This window comes from Callorhinus ursinus, unplaced genomic scaffold (assembly GCF_003265705.2).
Source record: "Callorhinus ursinus isolate GAN/ISIS: 27379988/994484 unplaced genomic scaffold, GSC_fseal_2.0 scaffold11, whole genome shotgun sequence".
NCBI classification, from domain to species: Eukaryota; Metazoa; Chordata; class Mammalia; order Carnivora; family Otariidae; genus Callorhinus; species Callorhinus ursinus.
In genome coordinates this window covers 25,975,768-25,987,150 of record NW_027397073.1, presented here as the reverse complement: position 1 = coordinate 25,987,150, position 11,383 = coordinate 25,975,768, and the positions used below count along the sequence as shown (strand labels likewise).

Genomic DNA, 11,383 nt, shown 5'->3' with positions numbered 1-11,383 from the left:
TGATCCTGGTGCTTGGATATCAAGGAGCCTGTGGGAGCCGGTTTGGGGAGCAGTTGACCATCCCTTCTATTTCAGAATCTTACGTGAACTAGAGAGAGAATAATGCTGTTATTAATTAAATGTCAACGGGCCCTTGGTTATGAAGCCATCTTTGTAGTCTGTGTGGGGACTTTGTCCACCAGCTAAGACCATGTTACAACAAAGTGTTTTGTTGCAAAAAGAGATGCATGAGGTCTGAGATCACAAAGGTAGCTTGGAGATCGTTAGGACTCACCCCTTCATTTTGTAGGTGGGGAAACTGAGGCCTAGGGTGGGAAACTGTTTGTTTAAGATCATGAAGGGAATGGTAAGTAGGACTTCTGGCTTTTAACACCACATGGCCTTCACTAGACTTCTTGAGTAGGATCTGTTCCCACGCTGTTCTCAGTTCTGGTCTAGAAGACCCAATGTCCTGGAAGATTTCATTCTGTCAGCAAGCCTGGTGAGAGGCTAATACACCTGTGTGTGTGTGGGAGGGGGGGCAGGATCGTCCTATGGAGGTGGGGTGTGGTGGGAGAGGAGATATTGCTTTCTCCTCTAAATGCAGGTATCTTGCTGTGCCTTTAGGAGCTTACAGGGAAGAATGTGAGTGAGTAAAAGTAATGCATGATAATTCATGCTTCAGGTAGAGAGACCTTCTTATGCTCAAGTATGGGTGGCTGAACAGTTTAAGATCGAGTGGGGTGACTATTCCATACTGTTCAGATGATGTCTCCCAGAAAGAAAATAGAAGGCAGGTGGTGGAAGCAAAGACAGATAAACTAGTCATTTTTTGGACTACTTCATTGCTCTTGGACCAACGGTACCAGGTAATTGCAGAAAACCAGTTTGGGTTTTGTAAGCTGGCTACCCCATCATTTAAGTATGATGTTCTGGCCTCAGTCTTTCTTTCCAGCCTAATTTCCTACACCTTCCTGGTAAATATCTTCCCCAACAGGCAAACCAATTAGTCGTCCCAGAGCATTGCTTGACTTTTTGGAATGTTCCTTTCTAGCCCAGCTTTGTCTGGTTCAGTTCTCATCTCTGCCATGAAGCCTTCTCTGACTAGTGCTTTCATGGAAAGAACTCTAGGAACCTGGATTATAACACTTCACTTTCCCAAGACATCAAATGGGGTCCACATGGTTGCCTCTATGGGCAAGCACTGCTAGCCAGAGAATGGCCTTGTGGGAAGGAAGGGGTGGGAGCAGAGAGGGATGAGAAGGATGGGGCTTAGGCTTGGTCCATGGCTCTAGGCCAGCACACAACTTTGCCAGCTTCAGACATTCGAACTTGAATTAGAAATGTAGAAGTGTTGCCTCAAAATGATGGTGGTTGGTGACAACAAGCTTATTCCTAGAGCATAGATATTCTTAATCAGCTTTGTATTAATTTGCATGTGCTTATATGTTCACCTCTAAGGGGTTTAATACTCTTTTATGTGTGTTGGCTTATTTCCCTATTGGAATTATTCAGAATTGGAGTCCTCTAAGCTTTATGGGTCTGGCCCAGCATGCTGCTGCTCAGATTTTTCTGTGCATTGACATGGATTCTGCATGTCTTTACTCTTGCCACCTCATCTCCTCTCATCTTTCTTACCCTGAGCTTATAGGGCTGGAGGCAAGAGGTGATCAGGCAATATCAGTGATGTAAGATTAACTGACCCTATGTAAAATGATGCCGTGCACACTCCCATGCAGCCCACTGTGTCTGCATCCCTTTAGAAGTGTCCAGATTTAGAGTAGTTGCATGGCGTTATCTCCTGAGTTCCTGGTGTTTGAACCATACCAGAAAATTTCAGTGAGCTCTAAGATACTCAGCGTCCGTCCACTCTCTTCCCCCATTATAACTGGCTGTGTCTACTCCGTTTTGCTTTTATGCAAAACCATGATAACAGAGTTTCACGCCACCTTAGGATAGGACACATCACTGAGCCTCTTGTCTCTGAGTGGCGTGTGCCAAAAGTTTATTGTTTGGGTACTCATTGATAGCCCTGGTCTCCCATTCTTGAATCTGCTCCTTTTGTTAAAACTCGCTCTTTAATTAAAAACATCCTCTAGACACCACGAATGCTGCTCATTCCATATCCAGCAGCAGCAACGCTGGAGGAAAACGGGTTGGTTGAGGGAAAGCTGAGGCCATAACTTAATTCCTGTGCATTAGCCCTGTCCTGCATTTGCCCTTTCCAATCTTGGCTTCTCCACTAGTGAAACAAGCCGGATTAGCGCATGATAAGAGAAGCTGGGGTCGTAATTACACCCTCTGCAATGGGGCAGCAGAACCACCAAATAAATCCCTGGACAATTATTAAAATGGCTCAATGCATTACACAAATTAGAGCAGACTGGGACTTTTGGGGAGAAGGGAGGGGAGTGAAGACCCGGTATTTAAGTGTTCTTGTAAGCCATCTAAGATATTAATGTTGCAAAGCTCCTTATGAATATTTAAGAACATAAAATGGAGCTCGCTGCAGTCCCACATCACCACAGAAGCCTGTAATACAGTTGAGCCCACTTAAGAAGCCAGAGCCTGAGTCCACAGCAGATTGAAGGCAGATGAAGCAGGACTGGTGCGTTTGCAGGGGAAATGCCCGTCACAGACCAGTTTAATGATGTGGCATTATGTCCTCATAGAAGAGGATTTAGTTAAAGACTCCAACTTTTGTGGGTGGGACTCCCTAGGGATTTTTAACCCATTTCTCACTCCCCAGTGATTTCAGAAGATTGATGTCATCCCTGACTGGGTTTTAATGCAGAACCAGTGAAGTCTTTATATACCCACTTCATTCAAACCTAGGTGCAGAGAACCCTCTTGGAAGTAGAGTCATGGGCCCTCCTAGCTCACCAAAATCTGCGTTTGTTTCTCTTTGAAGCTGTTTCCTAGTGGGAGACAATGGACTCTAGTTTCTTCTCAGGAATCAATGGAGCCCCCTGAAAGAAAGGGAAGGGCTCCTCTCCCCAAAGGAGAGTCACTCTCAGAAACCAAGTTTGATGGCATCTTTCCCAGGATTGGACCCGGTGTGAACCTGTGTGGGGAATGGAGGGGCAGGAGAAATGGAATCAGAGGGACTCAGGGGAGAAGTGTTGGGGAAGGACTCAGAGGTCTTGGTTCTGGCTTCAGGTCAGCCCGTGGTCTTACTTTCTGTCCCACTTTCCCCACCCAACAAATGGAAATAATATTCTTAGGCAAGTCTGCCCATAGATGGAATAATAGATGTGGATACACTTGGGAAGAAGGATACGTGATATTTTATAGGTATGTGACTGGTATCATTACTTCATCTATCTTTTCTTCTATTCGCCAGTGGTTCTGCTTTATCCCACTTCTTCTGCCTCCAGATAAAGAAGGAAATGATTCTCTTCCTGCCCACTGATCATCCTTCCAGACACCTGGCCACCTCTTTTTAGGATTGGGGTAACTCTGAGGCTTGAGGCCCTGCCACCTCTACAGTGTCCTGCACCAGGGGTGGCCCATGAGAAAGCAGACAGGTGTCTGCATGGAGGGATCTGAGGGCACCGAAGAGGCTCCTTTATTGAACAGTAATGTTGGGGGTGGGTCTGAGAAAAAGAGACCCCATTCTTTCTAGAGCTTCTGGCCCCAGACAGAAAGAAGGGAACACAGCATAAAGGGGAGACACACAGATAGCCTATACTGGTACAGACCATGGTAGGTCTGGCCATGGAATGTTCTGGACTTTCAGGTCATTTCCGCAGCCCAGGTGGAGATCAACACTTGTCCAGGCAGGTGCCAACATTTCACACCCAAATGGTATCAACAACACACAGGAGGCCATGAATTAACAGTTTTGAAGTGGAATATGGTGCCCAGAGGCTTGCAATTTTTTTTTTTTTTTGCTCCTACAGGTGTCCTGAGAACCCCCTAGAGTTTCTTGGATAAAACTTTGAGAACCAATATTGGTGACTATACAGGACAAGTGTCATTCATTTTGATGACCAGCATCTCAAATGGCTTTCTATTCTGGAGGAACATAATTTTAGATCAGGCTGATTTTATGGATATGGATGTACTTATCAAAGATGTTTGATTCAACATGTTAGCTCAAGCATCTGGGACTTGTAATTGTTTTCTTAGATGACTTACTGAAACCCGTACTCAATAATGGCACATAAGGAATGAAAATAAGATGCCAGAAAAATGTGATATAATGTAAAGACCAAAAAAAATTAAGTAGATAAGGTTGACATGGATTTATCATATGCAGCTTGCACACTGTACTCACTGTATTTCCTACCAGGGACTAAAAAATACTTCCTTTGCCAGATCACTGAGAATGACCATGATTACCAACATCTTTGAAGAGAGCCGTAATGGTTCTTATCTTTATTCTGAGAGTGCTGTAACTGAAATGAGATCCTTGATTTCCTTGGGGATACTAGAATCCCCAGGGGAAGAGACCAAGGAGTGACACTTTAAAAACCTCCAGAGACAAGGTGGTGCATGTATTATTTAATGTTTTTAATTGCAACAGAATCCATGTGGACTGACTTAAGCAGAAAGGGATTTTATAGAAGGATATTATGTACCCCCGGGTTGCACTGGGCAGGGATGTGGCTAAATAGCAGAGCCTGGGGTTCTGAGGCGGCTTTATCGACACCACTGCCCTTTGGCACTGGTATAATCTCGGGCTGTCTTTGCCTTGTACTTACCAGATGTCAGCTCCACTGCATTTGACCTTCTCTTCATTGAGCTCACTTCCAAATCCAATTTTCACACACACCTGTCTGCTTTGTCAGAATCTAAGTCACATACTTGCCACGTAAGTGCAAGGAAATTTAGTACTGTAAGAACTTTTAGTAGAGCACAGTATTGCACCACAACACACTTTGTTTCCGTTGGCAAGGAAGATGTGGAGGGTGGCTCTTGGGTGCACAGCTAACAGTGTCTAACAATGCACAAGGTTGTGTAACAGGCAGCAGGCTGGTATGCTAATCGGACCAGCCTGCACCCATGGCTACCTTTGGGATGGTTAAAAGACCATGAAGTCTTTTGCACTGAAATGGATGGATAATTTCTAAGAACCTTCTTGGTCCATGTAATCAGAACAAACAAATAACAAACACTGGACCTAAGGGACAAAAGCCTCTTTTGAGTCACCAAGTATAGAGAACCACCGCTTTTCACCCAATTCCTGAACTTGAGCCATAGACCCAGGGCCCAGACACCTCTGGGGAAGGACCCTACCATTATACCACAAGTATATACTGTAAATTCCACTCCTGGCTATCTTCAGAGAGACCCAGAGCCTTTTACCAAGGTAATGGTGGTTTGATGGAAAAGGAGACATCTATAATTTTTAGATTTTTCATGGGCTCTGAGCTAATTGCTGGGGCTGCTGGGAGATCTTATGGGAGTTAGGTGATAAATGAAATTTTGACATCATAGTTGGCCTAGTGAATCCCCAAGTCCATTCTGTATTATTTTCTCAGTTCCTGACTGTAAGGTTGGAATAGATATATTTGATACCAGGCAGAATTATTATACTGATTCCATTAAGGGTTTCTTAGGAAGTGCCAAACGCAAGACTTAAACCCATAATAATACCCTATCCTTGGGTGAAATCATTATAACCATTAAAGACTCAAAAGGTGGAGGTGTGGTAATTCCTATCACAACCCCATTTAAATCCCCTATTTTTCCAGTGTAGAAAATGGCTATATCTTGGAGAATGGCAGTAGATTATTAGAAACATGATGAAGCGGCCTCTAATTACAGCCATTCCAGATATGGCTGCCTCGCTGGAGAGAATACCAAGCCCGTGATACTCACTCTATGGCTACTTAGATGGCAGGCGCTTTTTAAAAATTCAGTTCCGATAAGAAGACACACTTTGCTTTCACCTGGCAAGGATTGCAGTACACTTTATTGCTTCAGCTTTCCATCTCCATGTCACAGTTTAGTCCACAGAGATATTTAATCATCTCTTCATCCTACAACTCATCAGCTTGATTCGGTATATTGACAACATCATGTACTGTAGATACCTGAGTAAGATACATGAATGCCAGGGGGTTGAATTCCATGCAAATAGAGGAACCTAATGATCAGTAAACAATTTTTTATTTCTCTTTAATATGTTTTGCAATATAAATGTTTTTTAAATAAAATTTTATATAATTTAAATCAGTTCTTTGTTGCTATTTTGTATTTTCACTTATCATAATTTTTTATATGCATTCATATATGTGGACATTGCCAGTTTTCACTTTGATCTAAAATGTAATGCCATAATATGCCTAGCTTTACTGTCCCATTAGAGCTTAGTTGTTACTGTCTTTCTCTGGATTCCAATACTATTGCTATAAATATTTTCATATAAATTTGCTTTTTTTTTTGGTTTGGGTTATTTCCTCAGGGTATACTCCCTAAAATGGAATACTATGTCAAAGGGTATGTTCAGTTTTATAGCTTATGTTACATCTTGCCCTATTGCTCTCTAGACAGACTGAACCAATTTGCAATGCTACCAACAGTCGATAGGCATGCTCCTTCCCCACAGTCCACCCAACTGGATTTTATATGTTTTATTTATTTCGATTAATTTAATATCATGCAGTGATACCTTAAAGTTGTGTTACTATGCCTTTTTAAGATTGTTAGAAGCCTGTGCATCACACAACGTGCCATCATTTTTGTCATTCTACAGTTTGTTCATATTATTCTGGTTTCCCTGGCAAGTTTGGAAGCCTGTCAGTAGTAGAGACTGTCCATCATCCATGTGTCTCTCCATTCATTCATCATTTATTGAGTCTTTATTATGTTCCAGTCTCGGCACTGTGCCAGGTTCGAGGGATACTGGGGAATAAGATGTAGTCCTTACCTTCAAGGGGCTCTCCTGTAGTTGAAGAGAAGAACAAGATCACTGGTTATAATTAAATGTGACTTAACATGTGCACATCGTGCTAGTGGGGTTCAGAGGAGGAAACAAAGGGTTTACCTAAGTTGTCCTTTGAGGAACCATGGAATCCTTTTATGAGGAACCATGCTGTATTCAGATATCCAACCCCCAGGGAGGGTGAATCCAGCTTCAGAAGGAAAGTAAAAGTTAGCCAGGAGACAAAGGAGTGAGAGATGTATTATACTCTTCAAGAAGAGAGAGCAGTGTATGTAAAAAGGGACATGGGGAAGTAAGACTATTATGTGACCTTCAAGAAGGGAATAAGCAGGGGCATGATGGGAGAAAGCCTTTAAAGTTAGGTGAATCTGAGAAGATATTTTGGCTTCAAATAATAGAAAACTCTGATTTAACTGATTGAGACAGTGAGATAAAGTTGTATTTAATCAAGAGAGGAGTTCTGAGGTAGGGCTGTTCCTGGGCTGGCTAATTCTACGGCTTGACAGTGCCATTAAGAACCCAGGTTCTGGGGACACCTGGGTGGCTCAGTCATTAAGCGTCTGCCTTCGGCTCAGGTCATGATCCCAGGGTCCTGGGATTGAGCCCCGCATCGTGCTCCCTGCTCAGCGGGAAGCCTGCTTCTCCCTCTCCCACTCCCCCTGCTTGTGTTCCCTCTCTCGCTGTCTCTCTCTCTGACAAATAAATAAGTAAGATCTTAAAAAAGAAAAAACCCAGGTTCTTTTCATTTTTCTGCCTTGCCATTCTCGTGGGCTTCCTTCATTGTTACCAGATAGCAGTGTTCCTGTTCAAGGCATCTTTTACAGATGGAACAATATGGGGTAGAAGAAAAGGAACTGTCTCTTCCCATGTCTCTTCTTAAAAACAAAGAAAACTTTCCTAGAAACTCCATGGAGGACTTCCTCCTCCTTTCCACACACCTTCTCCCCTTCACTTGTTTTTCTGTAGAATCCTTTGTTCCAAGAACTCCCTATCAATACTGACTTATCACTGACTTCAGTGTGTACATACATAGCCAGGAGACTCAGATGGCCAGTGCCAGCATTAGTCATGAGAACACCTTGAAGACATGAGGAATGTGGCTGGCAGCATGTACCAGGATCCTAGTGAAACTGCCCATATCCTATATTTTCCTATAAAACCCTTCATCCTTTTATGCTGGGCAGGTCTGTAGTTTTGAAGGCATGAGCCTGCTGCAGCCTCCTTTGCCTGGCAATGTAATAAAACTCAAGTTCCTCTTTAAAAAACCCCAAAAAACAAAAAGCACAAGCTCCAGCAAGGAGAATAGCATTATGATGACTGGCTTAGATTTTTTTTAAGGACTCACTTACGAATTGAGAATAGCATTTTCCTTAAGAATTGAAATGGATCAGAATAAGAGTTTAGTTAGCAAAGAAGAATGGCGAAAGGAATTTTGGATAGACAACCAATTGTATTTGCTATATTAGGGAACCGGTATTTGTATCCCCCATCGGTCTGGTTGATCTACTGATTGTCACTTCTGAATTATTTCCTAGGGAGACCTTCTCATTAATCAGTTTTGAGCCATCAAGAGTCCCAGTAGTGATTGGAGAGTCATAGCAGTGCCCTCTTCTCCTGCCCCCTTGCCCCTAGTAAAACAGTAGATGAAAAGAGATGAGAAATCATCAAATAAATATTCATTGCATGCCTACTGTGTGCCAGACAGAGTGCTAGGTGTCATGGATCAGAGCAGAATAAGATGCAGTACTTCATCCCTGCCCCTAAGGAGTTCATGTTGGGGTTTGGGGTAAGATAGATGAAAGGCCTGTCATTTAATCAGTTAGAGCTGTCACTTACTGAGTACTTGCTATGTTCTACCTAAGAAATTTGCCCAGTTTTCTCATTTAATCTTTATGCCCACCCTTATTTATGTCTCCCACTTGAAAAGTGAGCCTCAGAATTAGGTGCCTTTTCAAGTCCCCATGGCTAGCAAGGGTGAGAGCCAGAACTCACACTGAGGTCTGTTGACTCAGAGCCCATGCTCTTAACTGCTGTGCTGTCATTTTCCTGTCCTTAACCCCAACACCGAAGGACCCTGAATTCCCAGAAGAATGCTATGCTCCTGTTGTCAGGGGTACACTGAAGAAGTGCAGTGTGAGCTGAAACGTGGAGGGCGAGAGGAGAAACCAGGTGAACAAGGTTGTGAAGGTCATGGGGAAGAATGTTTGCAAAGGCATGGAGGCATGGGATTGGTGAGAGGTGGGGTACATTCGGAGTTGGGACTGAAGAGGTAGGATGGGCCAGATGGAGACAGGCTTGTATCCTATGGTAAAAGACTTGGATTAGTCTTGCTGATGTCTTCTGAAGTTTTTGAAGCCATGCTGGATTCTAGAAAGACCAACTTGGTAGCATTGTGGAAGTTGAGTTTCAAGGGGGACAAGCTCCAAGGAGACCAGTTAGGAAGCTATTGTGTGAACCAGATGAGAGATAATTATAGAGAACAGTGGAGTAACTGAAAGGATGTTTTAGAGGTAGCATCAAGAGAATTTGGTGATTGATGAGATTTTGGGGTGAAAGAAAAAGATTTGAGGATGACTACTATATACCTGGTTTGGGCAACTAGATTGATCGTGATACTGTATATTCAGGAATCTCTGTATTATAGGTGACAAAAACTCAACTCATATTAACTGAAGCAGGGAGAAATGTAAAGATGCTTGTTGCTGCGGAGAAATTGATAAAGCTCCTAGAATTGAGGGCAAGAGATGTGGGAACCAAGGGCTCAATACCTCTAGAACACGGTGTCTCATCTTTGCCTCTCTCTGCTCAGCATTTCCACTCACCAACAAAGATGACCACTAATAGCTCCAAATATTCATCCCCCATTTTTGCAACCCCAGTGGAAAGACATCTCCTCTCACCCACAGGCCTGCTTGAGTCACAGGTTCACCCTAGACGCATCTCTGTGTCCAGGGAGATGGGGTACTGTGGTGGCCAGGCCAGTACCAATTGCTCAGTCCTACGGCCAGAAGAAGGGAGATGGTACAGAATATACTGGGCAGCCCAAGATGATTCCCATCATGGTTCACTTGAGATGCTATTGACCAAAAGAAAAGGCAGTAGGGGAACAGCATTAAATGGCTTTCAATCCAGTTCTGATTCGGATGTGTGGGATTCACAGCATCACACTACCAGCCGACTCCCAATGCCATAATAATTTATAGAAATCAACATGCTGGTGAGACAAGGAGCCTGACAGACAGCAGATGGCTCCCACACAGAAAGGCTAATCAATCCCGACAAACAACACCCATCATAAAAGAGTGGAACATACCCAGCCGGTGCACACATCTGAATGGCTCAGAGACAAAGGCTCCTGCTTGGCCTAGCCAGGGGAGGGAAATAGCCTCTATAAGGCAACGTTGTGGGAAAGCCTGGCCCTCTCTGGCTGACCTTACCTCACACTGGCTCTTCACTTTCCCACCTCTGTGCCCTTACTCACTCCTTTCCCCCTGCCTGGGATGCCCTGACTCCTCCTTCTGTCCCTAGAGAACCAACCCAGGCCTCAAGGTCATTGCAAATCCTCTCTTTACCTAAAGACTTGTATTGTTGTTAATGCTTCATGGATGTGTTTGTGACTAATTTTTCTTGCTAGATTAACTAGATTGCAAGCTTCCTGAGGGCAGGTGACATGCTTTACACATCTCTGCACACCCAGGGCATCTGGCACAGGACTGTGAACTACATTTTTAGTGATGATTGATTAATTCACTTCCAGTGTGGAGGGAGGGGAAGTCACATTTCTTAAGAGATAGAAAAAATATTTGCAACATACAGTGAAAGATTAATCATACTAGTATATTAAAATAGGCCTTACAAAGAAGCAAGCAAAGAAAAGTAACAGGAAATTTACAGAACAGCCCTTACTTATGAAAAAAGTCAAATTTACTGGCTATCAAAGAGATAAACAATGTGATTCTAAGTTTTGCTTATTAAATTGGGGAAGACTTAAAAATGGATTCTCCAATGTTAGTAGGAGCATAGTGAAACAGATACACAGTGGGACTGCACGTGGCTACAGCTTTTCTGGAGACGACGTTGGCAATTTTTTTTTAAAAGGTTTTATTTATCTATTTATTAGAGAGCAAGAGAGAGAGAGAGAAACAGCATGAGAGGGGAGAGGGTCAGAGGCAGAAGCAGGCTCCTCGCTGAGCTGGGAGCCCGGTGTGGGACTCGATCCCAGGACTCCGGGATCATGACCTGAGCCGAAGGCAGTCGCTTAACCAACTGAGCCACCCAGACGCCCTTGAAGTTGGCAATTTTTATTAAATCTTAAAAATGTCCATACTTTACAAATGTGTGATTCTGCTTCCAGAGCTTTATTCTAAGAATGTAACCAGTATGATGGTGAATGACCTGGCTGATTCTCACTTATTTGCTGTCGAGAGTCTGTCCCAAAAAGAGGAGTGGAATTTATACAATTCTTCCCACTTGCCTGACTTGACAAAACCTAAAAGAAACCCTGAAAAAAAA

General features: G+C 43.3%; 1 long non-coding RNA gene across 2 annotated transcripts in view; it reads left to right on the top strand.

The window, feature by feature from the left end:
- The first annotated feature begins 294 nt into the window (after positions 1 to 294).
- The window catches only part of LOC141373672 (uncharacterized), a 32,768-nt gene continuing 21,679 nt past the window's right edge, over positions 295 to 11,383 (top strand). The window contains exon 1 of one of the 2 annotated variants that reach the window (XR_012379913.1): positions 295 to 346. This is a non-coding gene — a long non-coding RNA (uncharacterized lncRNA). Of the gene's footprint in view, positions 482 to 11,383 lie in introns of both variants that reach the window. The other variant, XR_012379912.1, reaches the window with a different exon arrangement.